Here is a 23,177-nt window from a genome sequence, read left to right as displayed (position 1 = left end):
AAAGTCAAAGTCCGTGGTTTTGCAATCAAAACTCTTCAGGAACTGGTCCTTCTCCACTCCAGCTGATTCTTCACCCAACATAATTTCAAATTTTGTGCTGAGAAGTCAAAGTTTCCCTATTTGCTACAGTAGCCTATGACTCTGTAGTACCATTTCTCATTCCTTTCTTAGCCTGGACTCTTTTTTGTCGTGCCTGGGATTCACTTCAGCTTCTAACATTTACTTGTCTTTTTGTGTGAGAAATGTTCTCAGGTCTCCCATCCCTCTCCTACCGCAAGTCCCCCCCACACACACACACACCACAGTCTTCTTCATACCATCTGCATTCTACTTCCTCTGTCCCCACACAACACACACTCAGGGGCCCCTTCCTAATTTCATGGTATCCTTGTTTATGTCCAGAGTGATAATTGGGAGCAAACAACCTGAAAAGGAAAGGTTTTACTTGTCTTACAATTCACACTCCATCAAGGGAAATAACAGCAGGAAACTGGAGGCAGGGACTTAAGCAGAGACCATAAGGAACACTGCTTACTATCTTTAATCTCCATGGCTTGCTCAGTCTGCTTTCTTGTAGAGCTAAGAACCATCTCCCCAGGGTTAAGTGGGCAGGACCTTGCCACATCAATTATTAGTAAAGAAAATGCCCCTAGAGATACTCTTAGGCCAATCTAATGGAGATAGTTCCTCAGTGGAGGTTACCTTCTCTAGGGTGATTCTAGTTTGTATCAAGTTGATAAAAACTACTCAGCAGATATAGCCTCTATAGGCATTCCAAGTTAAACACACAGGTAGGTCCAAAGACCCAAAGCTCACATCCACGTGTAAGAGAAAAGATGCAACATTTGTCTTCCTGAGTCCAGTTTAACTCCTCCTCCATGATTCTATGATTGTTTCCAGTTGTAGCCATTTACTTCAAATTTCATTAATCTTTGTATCTGAATAAAATTCTATGTGTCAATGCAACACATCTTCATTATTTATTCATTGGTTGATAATTATCTAGGCTGGTTCCATTTCCTAGTTGTTGTAAATAAAGCAGCAATGAACACAAATTAGTTAGCAGCTCTGCAGGAACATAGAATCATTTGGGCATGCCCAAAGTGGCACATCTAGGTCATATGGTAGCTCTATTTATAGTCTTATGAGGAACTCCACCTTGATGTCCATAGTGGCTGCCAACTTGCATTCTCACTAACATCCTCACCAGAACTTGTTGAAATTTCCTTTTTTGGTTTTAACCATTCTGACTAAGGTAAGATACTGCAGTAGATGGCCCCAAACTTACATATATTCAGGAAGTACTGATTGCACTCAACAGGTTTAAGGGAAAATGCATGAATTTTGGAGGGAGATGGGTGGGGTGATCTGGGAGGAATGGCAAGGGAAGTATTTGGGATGTATATGATCAAAACAAGTTTGTACAGTAGGATTTCCTCAGTGAATAAATGCAAAACATTTTAAAGTGAAACTTTCAACTCTACATCCTGAGCAGGGTTCTATCCAAAATAATTTAAATCTGTTTTGTTATGCCTGCTACATTTCATTGCTATAACTGGCTTACCTGCTGCATTTCTGAATAGACCCTTAAGAATCAAAGAACAAGAAAGTTAAATCTTGCTTTTCTCTGTAATTTACTTCTTTAACTCTATCATAGTATTAAGTGCAACTTTGGGGCTTAATAAATACTACATGTTTCCTTTCTCAGGAGAACATTTCACAAATATATTGATGAGGCAATAGTAAGAAAAATATATCAGCAGTGTGTAAGCTCTGCTTGAGGCATTGGCATTGCTCTTCAACACCACCTTCATCATTCCATTTTATCCTAACTCTATCACATATAACATAATACAGGGGATGAATTCATCTCATCCTCTCAGCCATTACAACAATCAAATGAATCAATGAACAAGGCTAATATTAAACAGGAGATGATAAGTACAATATCCAAGGCACAAAGCCCTCAGGTTAGAGAGCACTTTCATAGAACATAGCCCCCAAATCTGAGTACAGCTGCTCCTTACCCTATTCCCCAACCAGGTGTCCACATAGGAAGAAATATGACTTAGAACTTTGCAAATCAACTGACCAAATGCAAAGGGATCCTCAGGAGATATGCACAGCTTGAGAGAAGCTGATGTTCCTCAAGTTTCACAGAGCCCAAGAGAAGATCAAATCATTTAGCTTCCTACTGGCCTGCTATTTCATAACTGAGGCACAACTTAAATACATAACACCTCACAAAAAATACAATTTTAAATAGTTTTCAAGAAGTATGTCTTTGATATGCTCCACAGTGTCCTTTCTGTGTGTCCTTTAAGACTCCAAAAAATATACTATATTGAGTTGTACATAATTTTCATACCACAAATAAGGTTGTGAGCCTAGCCTATATAAAATATAGGATGAGTATATCCAGATGAAGTTCTCATCTCAAAGGCTTAGAAGTAGTCAAGATTTTAAATTTTGCTTTCACATTTTAGAAAATGTGCACACTGAGATATCTTGGGGATGAGACCCACGTCAAGTGAAACATGGGATTCACTTGTATTACATATGTAGTTTATACACAAAGCCTGAAGGTGATTTACATGATATTTTATTGTACCTGTATTCTGTCTATAGGTATGGGATTTTCGATATATTTGACCTCCTGCTGGTACTCACTATACTTTGGGTTTTGAAGAGTTTTGGATTATAGATGATCTGTTTGAGGCTGCTCAGGTTGAGTTCTGTTTTTCCAGTGCCTGACTGATAACTTGTCCTAAACACTCATATTCTACTATATTAGCTGACAGCTCCACTATTATAGGAAAAAGGAAACCTAGGAGGAAATTATTTTTGTAAAATGTAGACTTTCTTTGTACAACACAATTCTAGTTTATGAAGAGAATTGTCAGTGATGGCTACCCTTCATTTTCTAAGACTCCAATGAATTCTTTCCATTATATTTCTTGCTCTTCCTCACTCATAAGTGAATGGAGCCCTTGTTCAATTGCATCTCTACAACTTGACTCATAATTTCATTCTCAAATCTTAGCAGGGCTTTCTATTTTTCCTGTCACTTGTCACCATCCTCTCCCATGTCATAAACTGCCTGTATCCCTCTTGCTACTTACTAATACAGATGACATTCACAGTTCATGGAAACTTGGTCAGAGAATTATCACCTATATAATATTACAAGGTCAGATCTCTTATGATAGAAAATGGTTTGAATCTATAGAATCTCTAGCAGCATGCCTCTGGGGGTCCACATCCCTCCTTAATACCCATCTCTGGTGTCAGAAGTAAGATATGTCCCACTCCCTGTCCATTGCTACCCTTTCCAAGAGTACATTTGTGGAGCAGAAGTATGTAGGTGATTTCATATATTTCTACCTGGAGAACACAAAAGTCCCTCCCTCAACTACACAGTTCAAGGCATTGATTCTAAAAAACAAAACTGAAGTGGAAGGAAGAAAAGAAATCTTTTGGCTATTCCTCTCAGACCTTACAACTCTTGCCCATTTCAACTTCATCTAAGACATGGTTTCAAAGTTGGATATCACTCCTTCCTTCTAATATCATCTCCATTTCCCCAGCTCAACTATCTACTTTCCAAACTCCTGGTGTATTATTCTTTGGAGCTCTGAATGGAAAAAAGGCTCTGTGGCAATGCGCTGGGCACCTTCTGTGTATACACTACATTCTCTGTCTGTGCAACTGTCTGAAGAAGGAATGAAAGAAGTGTCTCTTTGTGCTGACTGGGAGCAGTGCAGCCAGCTGCTCAGGTGCTCTGGCACTTGATGCAGCCCTGATCTGGTTTCTTGTAGGTTAGACTGAAAACATCCTAGAGAAACAGAAGGACTATGACGATTCTGTTTTGCTCTGCAAGACACCTAACAAGCACATTGCTGAACCTCAAGGAAAGACACCTGAGTTTTCAGGATTAGAATGTTCTAATTGTCCTTGGAGATAATGTGATCCTTGGGGAAAAGGGAACTTGCCAAGGAGCACATGTCCTTGAATGACACACACTTCTCCCTGTTGCTGAGATATGCAACCCCTCACTCACTTTTATTCCTAGGAGGCACCCTTTTCAACAACAAATGGAAGTTGAATTTTATTGTGTTTTAAACAATGAGTATCATTTATATCAAAATTTTAAATTTAAATATAGCTAGAAATGTCCAAATATTTTAGCTACTCATATCTCAGAAGGTTCTGTTGTACCAGAAATCAACAAGAACAAAATGCTTCAGTTTTCTTCTTTGTGACACTAGGGATGACCCTTGCCCTTCTATGTTTGGTACAGAAGGGGTTTTCAGTTTCCCCATCTTATATGATTCAGTACCACCTGATAAAAAACTTATAAAAATCAGGTTTGCCACACACCACTGACCTACAAAGTCATTTCTCAGCTTCATGAACAAGTCCAAAGAAGAGGAAATTATTTTTTATTAAGCAGGTACTAAAAAGTAAAGCCTTTTACAAGAGTTGCTCACTTCTTTCCACCAAGAGCAGTGGGCAAGGGAAAACAAATCCAACTGCAATAACTTTGTCCATAGGCAGTTTTATTAAAATCTATAAGGTGAAATTTTTAATACAATCAAATCATCATAAAATATGTTAGGCATTTATGGTAAATACAACTATTATTGTACACCTTTCTCCTGTGACACCACCCCTGGGAGAAAGGGATTTGTGTGTTTCAGAAATGAGCTTTTTGTAAGGTGCATTTGGGCTCCTCTAGCTGGGGTCAAGTTGCGTTTTCCATTATAAACCTGTTTCCAGGGGTTTATTACCTTGTCATAAAAATCTGCTTGGGGCTAAATATAGCATATAGAGTCTCAACTCAGCAGTATGTTCTCTGCAAAAATGTATCAGGATTGGGTCAACAGTTTAGGAACATTTAAATGAAACAATTATGATTGAAACATGTTTTGAAGGTCAAATATTTTGTGGAGCCAAGACCCACACCTACGGTCCTATACCTTCATGTGACTAATATAAGGATGTAGAAAGTCTAACTATGTTTCTAGGAAAAGATTCTGACCAATATATTTCCAAAACACCAAATAATCCAATTAAAAAGTGGGGACAAAACTAAATAGAGAATTCTCAATAGAGGAAGCTAAAATGGCTGAAAGACACATAAGAAAGTACTCAACATCCTTAGCCATCAGAGAAATGCAAATCAAAACCATGGTATTCTTGTCAGAATGGCTAAAATCAAAAACACCAATGATAGCTTATGCTGGAGGGGTTGTGGAGAAAGGGGAACACTGTTCCACTGCTGGTGGGAGTGCCAACTCATACAGCCACTTTGGAAATCTCTATGGCAATTCCTCAGAAAATGGGAATCAGTATACCACAAGATCCAGCAATTCCACTCTTAGGCATATACCCAAAAGAAGCACATTCCTACAACAAGGACATCTGTTCAACTATGTTCATAGCAGCATTATTTGTAATAGTCAGAAACTGGAAGCAGCTTAGATGCCCCTCAACTGAAGAATGGATAGAGAAAATGTGGTACATTTACACAATGGAGTACTACTCAGTGGAAAAAAAAAAACAATGGAATCTTGAAATTCACAGGCAAACCGATGGAACTAGAAGAAACCATTCTGAGCAAAGTAATCCAGTCACAAAAAGACTAACATGGTATGTAGTCACTCATATATGGATTTTACACATAGAGCAAAATATTACCAGCCTACAGTCCATACCACCAAAGAAGCTAGGAAACAGAGGACCCTAAGAGAGACATACATGTTCCCCCAGAGAAGAGGAAAGGGACAAGATCTCCTGAGCTAATTGGGAGCATGGGGGAGGGGAGAGGGCTGGGAGAATGAGAAGGGGAGAAGAAGCGGGGCGGAGAGGACATGAGAGAGCAGGAAGGTTGAGTCTGGGGAAGAATAGAGGAGAGCAAGATAAGAGATACCATAATAGAGGGAGCCATTATAGGTTTAAAGAAAAATCAGGCACTAGGGAAATTTCCGGAGATCTACAAGGCTGACACCAACTAACAATCTAAGCAACAGAGGAGAGGCTACATTATCAGGCCCTTCCCTGATAATGAGATTGATGACTAACTCATATGCCATCCTAGAGCCTTCATCCAGCAGGTGATGGAAATAGAAGCAGACACCCACAGCTAAACACTGAACTGAACTGGAATCCAGTTGCAGTGAAGGAGGAGTAATGAGCAAAGTGGTCAAGGCCAGGCTAGTGAAACCCACAGAAACAGCTGACCTTAACCAAGGGGAGCTCTTGGTCCCCAGACTGATAAGTGGGAAACCAGCATGGAACTGATCCAGACCCCATGAATGTGGGTGTCAGTGAGGAGGCCTCAGAAATCTATGGGGCCTCTTGTAGTAGATCAGTACTTATCCCTAGCATAGGAATGGACTTTGGGAGCCCATTCCACATAGAGGGATACTCCCTGAGCCTAGACACACAGGATAGGCTTAGGCCCTATCCCAAAGGATATGATAGACACTGAAGACCCCATGGAAGGCCTCACCCTCCCTGGGGAGCAGAAAGGGTATGGGATAATTAGGGTGTTAGTGGGGGGCAGGGAAGGTGGGGAGGGAGAAGGAACTGGGATTGACATATAAAAAAAAATCTTGTTTCTAATTTAAATAAAAAATGGAAAAAAATAAAAAATATAAGAGAGGAAAATTTTGTGTTTCATGCAACACTTTCTGAGATTTAAAGTCAAAAGTGTTTCAAAGAACAAAATCTTTCATCAGTGTTTACACTGAAAATACATTCTTTCTTCCTTGGAAATATGAAAACAAATCTGAATCAGTCAAAACCATCTAGAAGTCATTATTATATAGTGCTAACCTGTGTCACATTTTTGGAGCAGTGCTGTGAACAGTTTTTGCTTCCTTTGAAATACTGACCATAGAAGGCAAGCAGTGCTCTAAAGCAGACGGAGAGAAGAGTCGTAAACTGATGCAACCTTGAGGGCTGTCTTCCAGGGTTATGCTTAGGAATGAAGTGTGCCAAACTGGATATAGTTTTTCTTATAATAAACCTGGAATTTAAGATGTTTATTGTAATCATGGATAAATAATCAGGGAGCCACAGCAGATTTCAGACTCTCACTGAAGGTGGGAAGCTACAGTCACAAATGCCAGAATCCCTCCCAGGTCCCACTTAGTGCTTCTGCTAATTAAAATTCCAGATATTAGCACACTTCAATGTACTGAATGAACATAATTATCATCACTAATAAGATGCTTGCATTTTTTATTTTAAGATTTAATTTGGGGCTAGAGTGATAGTTCTGTGGTTAAATGCACTTGCTGTTTTTGTAGAGGGCTTGGTTCGGTTTCCATCATCTGTATTGGACGACCCACAGCTACCTTTAACTTCAGCTCCAAGTTATTGGATGGCTTCCTATGGCCTCTGTAAATACGTCTGTGCATTGTGAGATCTCTATATCTGTATAGATATATAAGTATACACATATACACAATTTGTATGTGTATATACACAAAAATTAAAAGTAAAATAAATCTTTTAAAAAGTTAAATAGGTTCATGGATGTGCTTATGCACACATATAAGTCCAGAAGGCAGTGTTAGAGTCCCTGGAGCTAGATTTCCAGGCAATTATAAGCCACTATAATCTATAAAAAATAGATTATGAACGGAACTTAAGTCCTCTGTAAGAGCAATACAGAATCTTTACCAATAACCCTTCTCTCCAGCCCTTGAACAGCTGAAATTTTAAAGCTTGCTTTTCATAAAAGAATGTGAAAAACAAAGACATGATCTCTGAAGAATCCCAGCCAACGGTAAAAAACCAGAACCTTGCACTCTGTCTTCTGCAATAATTTATAGGGTCAGAAGAGGCTTCAAATAGCAAAAGTGGGGGCAACTTTGTAAAGGGTAAGTAACATTACAGATATGAATGAGAGAGACAGAAAGATGGGATATATAGCAGTTTCTCTTTATCTCCAAGATACTAGGTGTATTAATAACTTATTTCATAATGATTATTCTGTATCTTATGCAGTGATGTGAGTCCATCCATAGTACTCTTGTTACAGTACCTGCTAACTGTTTCATAGTCCTTACAGTGTGTGTAGGTGTGAGTGTGTGTGTGTGTGTGTGTGTGTGTGTGTGTGTGTGTGTGTGTAAGCATTGTCTGTCTCCACCCCTACAATGCAAATTCTGTATAAGTGAGGATTTTTGTTTCTTATTCAAATTTATCCTCAGTGCCACAGGCTGCATATTTCTGGGCACATGTGTCTCTTAGTAGAAACAAGGAAGCAATCAGGGGAAGGAATGGGGAAAGAAGAAAGTAGAGATGCAGGGCAGGGGGCCATGGCTAAAAGAGGAAGGAGAGGGAGGAGGACAGCAGACAGGGGTTGAGAGACATGCTGAGCAATGAGGATCACGAGCAGGACACACTGAACAGCTAGAAAGTTCATGAAAATACAATTGAACATACGCCTTCAATATGATATAAAGTGACTTTTAAAATGCTATGATTTATCATTAAGTTGGAATCAGTTACTAGACAAATACATGGTTATTGGTAAGCAACCCTGCCAAGCTCTACACAGAAGAAAAGCCATGTAGAATGTAAGAGTGTCAGCAGAAGAGCTCTTTAGACAGAACTTTAAAAATTATAATCTGTCTCTGCAATAGAGGGTTAGTCTAGGAGACAGTGGTTAAAATATTAAGAGGTTAAAAGATTCCAGTCTGTGTTGACAATGTTGAGTTTTTAATACATAGGATGTATCACTTACATAATCATAAGCAAGACCAAAGAAACCCAGTTTTGGGGAAGACAACAATCATACTTGAAGAGGTCATCCCTAATAACCTGAATAACCTAATAATCTGAAGATATCAGAGACTTATTATTGTCTTTTAAAATGTTTAGCAGCTAAAAACAGAAACGTGAAAACTCTGAATCTACAGACTCAAATGTCTGCCTACATTCTTAGATACACACCCTTCCCAATGGAAAGTACTGTGTAAATCCAGCCCAACAAGTACAATGACACTGCTTGGTTTTTATGAAGTATTCTCACACACTGTCTCCTTGAATTCTGAAATACCCACAGCACTAATAGGCCCTGCTTTGTGGCTAGCTTATGCATATCACACTTTAAATGAAGAACTTTCATTCAGGGTCTGATCTTCTTCAGTTATCATATCTGTCTCCAAATCAAATACAAAGTTTGTCATAGTTGTCTCTGTGTAATAAATCTAAATATTATCCTCCCTTTGGCTGAGGGGCAAGTATAGGATGATTGCCAGTTTAAATCCACATTCTAATATTTTTATCCCATTTACAGTTTTTTCTATAAATCACATCTACCATCATGTTTGCCAGAATAATGTTGAATGTTTTAGTACTTGTTACTTAACTGACTCAAAGTTCCACTTTAAATTTATGTGAATTGAAAATAAGCTTCATACTCAAGTAATACATGCATGGACGAGCCTGTTGGTGGCTTGCTAGTGTCCTTGGATATAAGAAATGGTGTGTCATACACACTGAATCTGTACCCTGCTGTACTGCAAGCAGCAGCCTTGCTACAACTTGCAGTGCAGGAGACGGGCAGGATAGAGTTCCCAAGCAAGGCATTTCTTTAAAATTGTTTATTATGTATATTTACTTCTGTGTTAAGTGTCCATGTGTGCATGTGTGTTGAAATGCAGTTGCTGTGGTATATTTATGCAGATAGGAGTGAAGTTCACTGAAGTCATTCCATTCTTTACACCATGTAGGTTTAACAGATGGAACTCAGGTCATCAGTCTTGGCAAAAAGAGTCTCACCCTACGCCATGTCGCTGGCCCTAAACAAGGAATTTCTAAAGGAAATTTGATGTGTTGTAATAGTGTTATTCATGGATCAACTTTAGAATGACTTGTGTCACTTTCCATAGACACAGACACACAAATGGGTGTGTGAGGCACACACACCAACATACATAAACTCATGCATTCATATAGGCCAGGGACTGAATATTCCCCTGGAAGTAATGAATCTGCATTCCCTATCCTAGGTCCCAGCATTTGTATTGATAATTCCATAGGGGAATGTGCTCAAGATACGGCCATTGTTATAAAGTATATCATTTGTTTCCTCTAGAAATATTTTGAAAATAAATTTTAGAGTTATTTATTTTCATTTTGTTTGAGTGTATCATATGAGTGACTGGTGCCTGGAGAGATTAGAAGAAGGCGTCAAATCCCTTGGAACAATTGTGAGGCACCATTTCAGTGCTGGGAACCACACCTGGTTCTCTGCAAGAGCAGTAAGTACTCTTAATTGCTGAGCCATCCCTCCAGACCCTAAAGAATAGTAGTTTAGTATTTTATATGAAAATGACAGTGAGCAGTATCTCTATGGATTATGGCCTTCACTCCCCCTTAAGATTTAACAATGGCACTGGTGCCAGTAAGTGCAACATTCCACACTCCACTTTCATTTGTGGGAAATAATGAGACACACATAGAGTATTAGTATATGACTGGAGGTCCCCACCTCTGTGTGTCCCTTTTGCAAAACAGGTATTCCTGAGGTGGGCAACTGAGTCCTAAATAGTTAAGGTCCTTATAGAGTGAATGATTATTTAAAAACTTAAGTACACAGAAATCTGGCACATCCATTTTAATGGGATAAAAGACTGCTGTTTATTTAGTTTCTGAAACCCATACTAAATTTGGCTTAATTGAGCCAAAAAAGTCTAGCTTTAAATTAGCAGACAGTCTTCTGCTGTCCAAGGGATAACTGCAACACGTGTTCGAATAGAAATAAAAATAACTCACATTAAACTCTAAGCACTCTCTAAACTCACATGCCACGAGGCCTGTTATGGCATTAATTGCTCCTACATAGTAGCCTGTAGGGAAGATTCACTGAACTAATTTCCCATGGCCAAGAAAAGGAAGGCCAAAGCAATTTTACATAGAAGAAGAAAGCAAGCAACTCTACAGGAGCTTGAAACATCCAGCAGTGGACATTGTGCTGTCAGAGGCTGCGCTAGGAAGGAAACCACAGGAACCTCTGAGGTTGGGCTGTGTGTTCTCTCTCTACTCTCCCTACTCTCTACTCTGAGGAAGAATATCCTCCCAAATGTTTGGCACACAGTCCTGAACAACCCCTGGCCAAACTTACCCCATCCTTTCTTTCTTTTAACAATCTAATTTTAAGCTTAGGAGCATTTTAGATATCTGAAATATTAGCAAAATACCATGAACAACTAACTCTCCCAAACAATCCCTTAGCATTTTGCCATATTTACTTCAAATCTCTTTCGTTTCTTTTTCTTTACTGTCCAGGTCTCATATTGCTTCTAGAAACTTCACTGAGCCTACAAGGGCCAAAAATCACTTCTCCTGCAAAACACCACTTTTCTAATTCTAATTTTCCCAGTTTCACATGTACTGGTACATTTTTATGGACTTTCCTGGTATAGTTCACTCTGTCCTTGTGTTGAGTTGATTTTTTCAGAGCTCAGTCACCTTTGGGTTTTTATGTCATCTTAAGGCAACATTACAAAACAACAACTTACCTACCCAGTTTTTCATACTGTGTTATTTTAATATTTTTCTAAGTGGCTGTTTTATTCACATCCTTCTCTAATAGTATCTGTACTTTCTTACTTCCTGGTTTTTGAAATGAATCTTGGCAGAATTGAGGACACATTAGTAGTCTTTTCACTTACTCTGCAGATCATATCCAAAGCTAGATGCAGCACCAATTTTGAGGGGCTTTTGAACCTCTTAGTGAGCTGCTAAGTCCAAACCCAACAAATACACCAAGTCCTAGGAGTGTGAATCCAGTGCTTCCCTGGTCATCCTTTGCTTCTTTCTGGGCTAAATTATCCAGCCCAACCCTGTCAAGAACACGAGGTCCTCTACAGAAAGAAAGGTACAAAGACACTGTGGATAATGAGGCAAAATCCTCAAACGTCAACAATAAAGGGACAAGGGATTGTACTCATTCTAGGAGAAGATGACATCAACTGCACTGTAGGACTCAGAGAGGCTGACATGTGATGACAGGGCTTAAGCTATTAAAAACAGTGAAAATAGCACTAGTCTCCATTTGCCATGTACTGGCGTGGGTCTGGCCTAGATTAGCAGGACACAAAGAATACAAATGGGGAGGTAGGATGGGAAGGGGTAAGAAGGAGACATAAATCCAAATGGGGAACAACCACCTATCACTGTGTACTCACAGCAGTGTATCTGCAGGTCATCATAACGCCCCAGCATGCCAGGAGTCCATGATCAAGAGAGACGGTAGCGTACCTGTGGTATAGCTTGTAAGTTGGGGTTCTGAGATCTGAGTGTAAATCCAGGCAGCTCTAAAAAACTGTTCTTTTTTCACTGCATTTGGCCAACATACTAGTTTACTCATGAGAATGACAAAGTCACTTGATGTCGAGGGGTCATTATAAGTCGGGTTAAAAATGTGTAAAAGGGAAGGTTGTGAGGAAACCACGACAACAGTAGGTATTGACTAGGGGTTCTCTTCATGCCAGCTATGCCCTGTGTACTCATATGTATAAACGTCTGGCATACTAAAATATCCCCATAAGGGAAAAGCACCTACTGCCCACATTTGACTGAAGGTGGAGAGGAGAGAAGTTAAGAAAAATGCCCAGGGTGATTCATGCAGTGGGCATGAGAACCTGGAGTTTAGTCAAGCAGTGCTACACCAGGGCTGCTATTGTCAATAGGTGAGAATGTTGACAACATAGAACAATTTGGAAACTCCTTGGGGTTACCAAGTGTAACTCACTGTTTCCAAGTGTAGTTTCCAGGAACACTGAGAGTGCTGAAAATATCAATGTAGTCTAGGAATAAAAAGATTATATCACTGATTTGTGAGGAGTAAACCTGGGTAAATAAACAGTTGCAATTTGTGGCAGGGCCTTCTGGAAATTTTTAAGTGTAGATTATTAAGACCAGCATATAGGGCCAAAAAAAAGGTTTTCTAATTTTCTTTGATCAAGAATTGTGGTTTCTAAGATTTTATTTTTAATCTTAATTACAGGTATGCATGTATTCATGTGCCTGTGCCTGCAAGTGTCCTTGGAACCTGAACTCAGATCCTCTGCAAAAGTAGTAAATGCCATCAATCATCAAGCCACCTCACCAATCCCTACAAAGACCCTTTAACATACAGAAATTCCTTCCCATCATGCTATGGCCAATGGAAGTTTCCCTCCTCTGACATACAGATCCCTGTCCCTTAGAGAGGTTCAATAAGAGTCCTCACCCATGGACTGCAGACAGCAGTAACACCTGCCATTCCAGATGCCCCTGCAGAATAACCCAGTGCTCCTCCAGATATGCCTCCTTCCTAGGGCATGGGATGTTGTCATGCTGGGCCACTGGAGCCACATGCCAAAGATTTATAACCTACCATCAAGATGGGGCCCTGCAGGACAGCACAGAGCAAAGCAGGTATGTTAGCCTCAATTCGTGTAGTGTCAGCACTCATATACAAATGGAAGAAAATACTTCACTGTGATGATCCACTGCCCAGTCTGTGCTCCATTGTCCCAGCCAGCTCAGCTTAACCAAGAAACTGCTACTGACAGTGTCAGACAGGATGGGACAGCAATGGAAGACCAGGTTATTGTTAATGTTGTTTGAGTGATGAGAATCCGGAAGCAAGAAACAGACATTCCAAGCTGGCAACCGACAACAGAAGAAAACATTCCATACAACTGAAACCCAAAATTATTCAAAGGATAATGTAAGTGCCCAGCTACACTCTAACTCCAAGGAAAGTACACAAAACACAGCAAGGTTCTCATGCATTGCTGGTTCTTCACTGCCTTTTACAATGACATTAAAAATAGAGATTCCAGAGACAATTTAAGTAGTTTACCAAATGAAATGTACGGCTCTAAGATAAGTACAGAAATATTGTATTTTGAGAGCCCATGCCTTATTATCAAACAGCAAAGACAAATAAACCTTTAAAAAAACATTAAAAATTTTCTGAATGAACAAAATCTTTAGCTTTATGAAGAAAAACTATGAAAGGATGTGCATCTCCAGCCCACCCTATAACCTACTATTTGAGATGGAGCCAAGAGACCAAGGAAGACAGAAGCAAGGAAAAGGCACAACTTGAAGGACTATGCTCAGAAAATCCTGCATGTTTTTCTAGACTGTATAGAGCTGGCTGATATATTAGGATCTATTAAAAATCTGAGAATTTGGAACTATAAAAAAAAAATACGGTGCCATGTCAGAGAAGCAAACTGCCCAATCTGAATGTTGCTTGTGCCCTTGCTTTCCATTCTTTGCTCCTCGAAGGCTAAATACAACAATAGTAGGGCTCCACCTCCTCTGAGAAGAAGGAGCTCATGGAGCTAGGAAGCCCCAAGATAGGCCTTTTCTACTCATTTCAGATCCTATGGGAGGATGCTGGTGAAGGAGACTTTCACTTTAGCCCCTCCAGAAAGATGCTGATCACGTGGTGCTGGGTAATGAGAACATTAAAAACATTCTAGGGATGATTTGAGGACAAATGAAATACTATCATTAGATTATCTTACAGAAAATACAACAGTCAGTCTATGGACAATAACAATATTGTTTTGTAAGAAAAGACATAAAAAATTAAGTGATACAGACTCTTCTCCTAAACAAGAAGAATCTGCATATATCCTATGACATCTTCTAATGGCACTACTAGAATTTAAAGCTAAAATTTCATGAACTCTTCGAATAACAAAAAAAATCTGTTACTGAAATTTAATATGATAAAAAGCCATTTTCTTACTTTTTAACCTATGGCCAATTTTGATATACAAGTAAATTGTTAGTTGCTTTAGAATAATAAGATAATTCATTAATTACAAATGTGTTAATAAACTGCCTATTTGTATCTACATAACACTTAGCAGAGCAAATAATTATACCAGAGTGCTGGGATATCAAAGACATCAAGAAAATGTTTTATTCAATGCCCTATGGCCATAGCAACAATTACTGTTTAATCGTTTATTTTGCCATTGAAAGGAAATATTTTTTTCAAAGTTCACACTGCCTTTGTTATTCCTAAAATTCTAAAGATAAGCGATTCTCCTCCATCACCGGCCTGGCAAGAGTATGATTTCAGTTGGAGTTTCTCTGTGTGCAGCCCACCTCCTTCCTCATTTTCTGCGAGTAGTCAAAATAGCAGAGTATCACTTTTGGAGTGACATGGCATTTCAGGAAAAGCCCACACGACAACTGTTGGAAATATTCTCTGCAAGCTTCTGACTGAGAAATAAAACACAGGCAGCAATTTGGAGAAATCTTTAATTATCCTGAGATTCTATAACAGGAGAAAAGACTAAGAATTAAGAAAAATTGGCAGGGCTATGAACCCAGCATTTTATTGAGCAACTTTATGCACAAGACCTCCACCTTGGCTCCAATAGGAACAATTACAGGTAGGGCAGTTATGAACATAAGATGTAAAGGGGCTGCCATGTCCCCAACATATCTTAGGGAAACACAGAACAGGGCTGGAGGTATTTAAAATGGGAGCTGTTTAAAGCAACGGCAGACAGGTAGTCTTGAGCAAGACACTTTCTTCTCAGGTTTTCTTTTATTCCTGGAAGCTTCACACACCTCTCATGACATATCAGCAGAACTAGTCAGATCTGAGATGAAAAACATGCATAAATGGTCAGGTACACAAGAGATGTAATGACCTAAAAGATTGCCATGCTGCTGCACTAGGGAAAGAATGACAGAGAAGTAGGAAGATAGTGGAGCCAGAGGAAGACTCCCGCTACCATCCAGAATGCATTTGGCCATATGGTGTATCTTAAGACACTAGCACTAAACTCCATAGCTGAAACTTGGTGAAAAGGCTGAAAAAAAAAACTTTAAAAGGCATTAGAGTGTTTTCTTCAGCTTGGCTGGAGAACTTCAGAGGTTGCAGATGAATAGAGACAGGAAGCTTACACTGAAAGAGAATAAACACACTCCTTTACAACTGTGACTTTAATATAATAGGGGATTTGGGGCTGTGTGTGTGTGTGTGTGTGTGTGTGTGTGTGTGTGCATTTGTGTGTGTGTGATGTGTGTGTGTGTGTGTGCATTTGTGTGTGTGTGTGTGTGTGCATTTGTGTGTGTGTATGTATGTGCTGTGTCTGTAATATGTGTGCATTTGCTTATATTGTACATGTGTGTAGTGTGTGTGATAAATATGTGTGCATGTGTAGGTAGTATGGGTGTATGTGTGTGGTTGTAGTAGGGTCCAGGAAACAGTGTACCTATAGATGTCACAGGACAACCTGAGGTGTGGCCCTCATCTTCAACCTTGTTTGAGATGAGGTCTCTCTTGTTCAATGATATGTATGCCAGGGTAGGTGTCCCACAATCTTCTTTTATCTGTGCCTTCAGTCTCCGAGGAGGGCTATGTTGGTATTGCAGACACAACTGCTGTGTCCATGTTTTATGTGGGTCCTGGGGATCCAAACTGAGATTACCAGGTTTGCATAGGAAGCCTGTCATCCATGAGCCTTTATTAGTCACTTTTAATGCTCTTACTTGAGGCAACACAAAAGAAACTAAAGGCCCACCTAATACAGTGTAATGTTAAATGTGACATTCTGCATTTTACAGAATGTTAAATGTTGACATTCCTCTGGTAGCTGAGTAAGTTCAAGGTGAAACTGACTTGGGTCTCAAGTTAGGACTTGTCACTGCAAGGTCTCAAGGGCCTCAAGGTCTTTGTCACTGCAAAGATATTAACTGACAAACAGCAGAGCTCATGCAAAGTGAAAAAATAATTAATGAGATTTTCAATGCAAGTTCAGTAAAAATCAGACACGAATGAAAGGTGTTAAACTACAGTCAATGAAAAACAGAAATCTAATGAAGTGAGGAGGGAAGAATTATCCATCTGCAAAGACAAAAGAACTCAAGTAGGAAAAGTGCAGGCATGTGATGCTGTGGTCAGGATGAATGCTGTGGCCAAGTTGAGTACAGCATCAAGAAAACTTACAGAAGTGTCTACACGGGCACCTGGTACCCCACAAGATGGAAGCATGCAAGCTTTGGAGTTCATTCAGATTTGGGTTATCAAAAGCTTCCTTGACAATCTACACTGGGCTACTCAAACAGGAAGAATTTCTTGAGGTAGAAGTGTTAAAGGCAGATAAATCAAGGAACAAGAACCACAGTAATCAGGTGCAATAAAACCAGCTATCATTATCAGAATATGAAATGCTACCATTTTGCTGTAACAGAGGACACATGAAATAGCACAAATGGCTTCAAAAGTGGTCTTGAACTGCATAGAGTATAACATGTTTATACAAGCTGTGGGGATAACAGTGCAGACTTAGAAAGGGAAAGGCTTCATTGAGGTAAAAGCTGTCTGGGCTGCTGCCTGCTCAGCAGTCCTGTGTACAGGAATTCCTTCCTCCAGCTTTGGAGTATATGTACAATGAATGATGCCATGCTGGACCCCATCTCCAGTCCTGATCAATGCAAAGACCAGAGACTTTCATGGGTCAGGTTTCTCGGTGCAGCAGTGTACTAACTGTTACATAGTGTGTAAGTAATTTTTGAAGCCATTACAATGAAATTATCAGCAAGCAGTTATGATGGAGCAATGACCTAAATGTAACTATGACCCTTCATTCTATTTGAATCTGTTAGCATTTAGTTGGGTAATTTCAAGTAAGCTCTCCCGAGAACAGGTTCATGGAAAGGTCCCAAAGTTAGATAAAGAACAATGCACCCTATCATTATTACTGCACCAAACCCAAATACATGCAAGCTTATTTCAGTTGGCTAACTAACTCAAACTGGCTGGGTTCATCAGTACACCGACACAAACATGGTCAGTTCTCATGTGCTGCTATCCAAACAGAGAGTTGCTGACAGAGTCAGCAACATCTACCTGGTATCATTTAAGAGTCTGAAACACTTATGCATTTGAGAAATTCTCCTTTCTTACCTGGAGAGGTTGTGTGTATGTTTGATTCTATCATTTCATTTCCTTTCTGCAGTAAGGTACCTGAGACAGTGAGGATTCAGAATATCTTTAAATACTAGAGTATAGAAGGAAGCTTTTTTTTGTTTTTGTTTTGTTTTTGTTTTTGTTTTGTTTTCCAATATTAACATTCTTGCCAGCCTCAGGAACTCAAATTCAGGCTTTACAAGTTGCTCAACCAGAAAAAAAAAATATGGAAGGATTATGTCCAAGTGTGGGCTAACGTTTGCAAAGGTAAACAAATGGAGCTAGTTCTACTGTCTAAAGCATCAGCAGACCAGATCACTTTTTGACAGAGCTGAGTGGGAGACACACAGGGGGTACTGGGAACAGACATAGAAACAGACACAGAGACACAGCACTGGAGGTTAGCCTGTCCCATCTCCAGGGCTCATCATCAGAGATTTAATCCATGCTTGATGCTGTCTAATAACCTACGGGCACACACAGCCCTTGGCTTCCACTTGTAACTATGTCAATTCCAACCAAATGATCTCCGGACACTGAAACTCAAGTTCCTTTCTGAGAGTAGAATTTTATTACATAGCTCAGGATAGTGTTGACAACATTCAAAACATATATTATTTTCTGTTTCCTCCAGAATCCTGATACATATTCTTTTCTAAAATTAAGTCTTCACTACAGAAAATAAAATAACCCATAATTCCCTATATTTTAATGAATAAGTATAAATGTTTTAATTTAATTAATTTGTTATTTATGCACACCTTATATATGTATATATGCATATATATATATATATATTTTCAAATATTTTACAAAATACTGTTTTTTAAGTCCAGAATTCTTTATAAGTTAAAATGTAGTTGTTTCATCTCTCAGTCTTTCTCGCACTGTGTTCTCCTATACCATCTTGTGAAAAGGATGGTCTAGACTTGGATGTCAACTCAACAGCGTCTCACCTCAATCTCATTCCTGCCCTGTTTTCACCAGATCCTGTGATGGGCTGGAATTTATTTTATTCTACAATACAAAGTAAAGAACGAGCCCATTTGTCCTCAAATTTAGCCAGCCATTCCAAAGCTTGTTGAACCATTCAGCAATGAATGTCTACATGAAGATGAGATGGGAACAGATAGCCAATGTCCAGTCCCTATGTTGCTCTGTCTCTGGATATGTTACTGCCCCATAGCTACCCAGATGCCCTTTTACTTGTTTCCTTAACCAAAACTTTGTGAACAGTCTCTAATGCTTATTATGGCAGAGGAAGACTATATTCACTTTACAAGTTTCTTAAAGGATTTTGTTACAATTGCTTTATGAAAATGAATTTATATGTAAAAATAGTAAAAAAAAAATGGAACCTTACTACAGTGAATTCTCAGAACCAAACATGGAAACTTCTTCATTTGGTCACAATTTCTTTAATTGTGATTTATTAATACATATAAATACATATTACATACATATTAAATACATATATATACATATATATATATATATATACATATATATGAAGAGAGAGACCTTACTACAATGAATTCTCAGAACCAAACATGGAAACTTCTTCATTTGGTCACAATTTCCTTAATTGTGATTTAATAATACATATAATAATAATATATATGTATTTATATATGTATATTAAATACATATATATTATATATATATATTAAATACATATATATATATATGAAGAGAGAGATGTTCACATAACATTCATTGTATGTTTAATGTATTCTTGTTTCACTTGTTCCAATGTATTTTTCATGAAAATAGAGATTTGATGACCACATTTTCTAAATGATTATTTAATGACTATTTTCTTTCAGCTATATTTCACAACCTCCTAGCAAGACTTCATTTGTTCCATTTCTTCTTGTTTCCAGGGTAGGCAATGACACTATGTATAAAGTAATTAGCTTTTTATATGAAATCATGCTCACTAGCTTTCATATTGTCTTCCTCAACTTGATCCACTCTGAGTGTCACATCCACGGGAGCATGTCCCTGTATCTCCAGTGCCTAAGATACTGCTTGACACATGGTACATGTCTGGTCAATAATTGACAAGTGACAATCTTGCTTAAAATGAGGTCTTCCAAAAATAATGGCAATGTCATCTTCATATTTCTAAGAGTTTGTGTTTCAAATTTCTATATTTTCATTTTACACTGAGTTAGAATAGGACAGTTTTTCCTTTGTCTCCCCTACACTTTTTAGCTGCATTTATTAATGGCAATGCTAGTTCACATTGATATTTGATTGATTTTTAATTGTTCATTCAGGAATAACTTGTTACTTCTAAAAGATAATGTTCTGTAATAATTTTTACTTCTTTTTTACCTTTTGCATGTATTTGGACATAAAATTTAATTTGGAAAATCCCTGAATGGAGACTCTAATTTATTTCAGGGAAATAATAGCCAGATTTAGAGGGGTTCCAGACCACATCAAGATACTAACAGCAACACTATTCAAAGAAAGATTCATTAAGTTTGTACTTAACCTCAGGGATCTGCCGGATTAAGTCCTTTCATGACTATCTTAGAATCCTCATTCAGTAGAACTTGAGACTCTTAATCTCAGGGTCATGGGTTCGAGCCTCACATTGGGTGCCAGATGAAGCATTTATCTAAATATTTTTCATCAATGAAAAATCGAGAGTCAGATATCAGGGTAAGAAAATGATCAGAGAAATTGCAGAGGAGCAACCAGTGACCTCCTGTCTCTTTCTCATTCATTTATCCAAAAAGGCTAAGACCATCTCCAATCCCAGCCCTACATACTTCCTGTGTCTCTCTGTCCTCAGTCCTCCAAAACCTCTATGACTAACTTTGGTCAGCTAGTAGCTAGCTCCTCTCTCAGATTCAAAGCAAATTTTATTGGCAGTCTTGGGAGTGTCAGACTGTGATCAAAATAGCACACAACACACAAGAGATGAATATATACATGAAAAATAGCACAGAGAACACTGGTATATTTCTAATGTTGAATGCATTAGCAAATCTGACCAAAGACCCATATTATACACATGTATTTTCCTAAAATATAAATATTCAGCCTCTTTTTTCTAATCTATTAATTTATGTCTACCTTTTTATTTTAAAAAAATATCTCCTTCATACTTTTTCAGGAACATTACCTCAGTGTGAGTATTAAGTGCATACTTTAGTTTTTTTCTTTCCCTTAATAAAAAAATCCATGGGTCTGAGTTTTCATCCTAATTATACTTTTGTCATATGACATACACACTTTATCTTATGGCTGCCACTACTTCCTTAATTGTCAGTAATTACAGTTTTGATTTCCTTTGGATCCAAAATTTAGAAAAGTGGTTTGTGTTCTATGTCTCTAATAATTTCCGGATTCAAAGCTTCATTATTAATTTTCACTGCAGTGCTTTGTGGTCAGATATTATAAACTGTGCCCTTTCTAGTTTGAAATAGTTATTTAACCACATAACTATGTCCTCCAATTTTCTCCATGTCATTTGTCAAAGACACAGAATAATTATGTGCCAGGCACAATTCATCTTCTTCTGTAAAAAGCTGTGCTTTATAAATACAAAGAGGCAGCTTCCCAGAGCTCAGTGGTGCTAGAAACAGAAACTGGAACTCCTTCCCCTGGATACAAACTTCTCTCACCTCCCTTCCTCCCCCCCCTCCAGATTATGATGTCAAACACAAACACAAATCTGTAAATGATGAGATTGCTTTTAAAATATGAAGGAAGGAAGACAGAAGGAAAGAAAGAGAGGAAGGAAGGAAGGAAGGAAGGAAGGAAGGAAGGAAGGAAGGAAGGAAGGACGGAAGGAAGGAAGGAAGGAAGGAAGGAAGGAAACCAGCCCAGGAGAACTCACTGTCACAATGAGTTCCACAGATGGTGATGTGAGTTCATGTTTAAAGATTCCAAAGACTCCAGTGAAAACTCAAAATCACAATGGGCACCACTATATAGCTGAGGCTGGCTTGGAACTCACTCTGCAGCACAGACTAGCCTCAAACTCCCCATCTTCCACCCTCTGTCTCTGGAGTGCAGGGATTACAGATATGTACCACCATGCTGAGGTCCTTTGTTCCCTGCATCACTGTGAAGATCTTCCCTGGACTAGGACATTCAGGATATCTGAATTAGGAGCAAAGGAAGACCTACTCAGTCACTACTGCATTCTTGCTTCCAGAGCCACCATTTGTTTTCTGCTTATTCATGTAGCCCTGGAAAATTTTACAGCAGATGCAGTCCCTTCCTTGCAATTGAACTTGATGATTTTTCTTTATTTGACTTTTGGCACATATAGTATTCCAACTGTGTTTCCCATGGATGTTTCTTCAAATTATTTATAAAAAGATTATTTTTTCTTAAATTTTCTTTGTTTTACGTTCTGAAGTGTCTCATTTTAACCTACTGACCATTTAACAGACATTGAAAACTCAATTGTTCAATTTAACCAGAGCCTCAACCCCGGAGTAAAAATAAAATGATAAACTCATTCGTTCTACACCAGATGGAGGGATGCAGGAGGGATTCTGCTCTTATCAGGAAGGATTTCCAGGAAATTTAAGTGATGGACCAATCAGTAATGTTGCAAGATGCTTGTGGAGCTGGGATGCCATCCCATGCATCCCTTAGATTTGCGCAGTACGGTCAGGAAGCAGCACTTTCATTGGTACTGAGCAAGGTTGTGATATGAGCTCTGGAAAAGCACAAGGAAGACACTATCCTTGGGTGAAGCAGATATCTAGGGAAGGGAAAGAGCCACACCTCTGGAGAGAGACAGAAAGACACTATGACCAGAAGGTTAATGTGCTTGAGCCTGAGAAGTTATACAAGTGTGTGTGTGTGTGTGTGTGTGTGTGTGTGTGTGTGTGTGTGTGTGTGAGCACAACATAACCAATGGGCCATCAGTTCCTACGTCAGTACAATTTTCATGTAACACCAAGGGCATAATAGCACAATGTGTTAAAAGATCCATGATTTCCTTTAAAAGACACTCATGGGGCAGGAGGATTCTATCTATAGAGATGGTTCAGTGTTTAGGAGCATTGGCTGCTCTTCCATAGGACTCAGGCTGGATTCTCAACACCCATAAGATAACTTACAATGCTGTAACTCCAGGCTCAAGGAATCTGATGACAATTCTGGCCTCCCTGTGTATATGACACAACCTAGTGCACAAGTCTACATATAGGCAAAACATCCCTGAACATATTATTAAGTGCTT

General features: G+C 38.8%; 1 protein-coding gene and 1 long non-coding RNA gene across 18 annotated transcripts in view; one reads left to right on the top strand and one right to left on the bottom strand.

The window, feature by feature from the left end:
- The window catches only part of Hdac9 (histone deacetylase 9), a 535,633-nt gene that overhangs the window by 238,480 nt on the left and 273,976 nt on the right, over positions 1-23,177 (bottom strand). The gene's annotated exons all lie outside the window — the stretch shown is intronic.
- On the top strand, positions 10,173-13,142 carry LOC113836235. Its single transcript, XR_003486220.2, has 3 exons — positions 10,173-10,280; positions 12,226-12,296; positions 13,031-13,142. It is a non-coding gene; the product is annotated as an uncharacterized LOC113836235 (long non-coding RNA).

Source organism: Cricetulus griseus, chromosome 5 (genome assembly GCF_003668045.3).
Source record: "Cricetulus griseus strain 17A/GY chromosome 5, alternate assembly CriGri-PICRH-1.0, whole genome shotgun sequence".
Classification (NCBI taxonomy): domain Eukaryota; kingdom Metazoa; phylum Chordata; class Mammalia; order Rodentia; family Cricetidae; genus Cricetulus; species Cricetulus griseus.
Note: the sequence above shows the minus strand (reverse complement) of the source record. Positions and strands in the feature narration are given on the sequence as shown.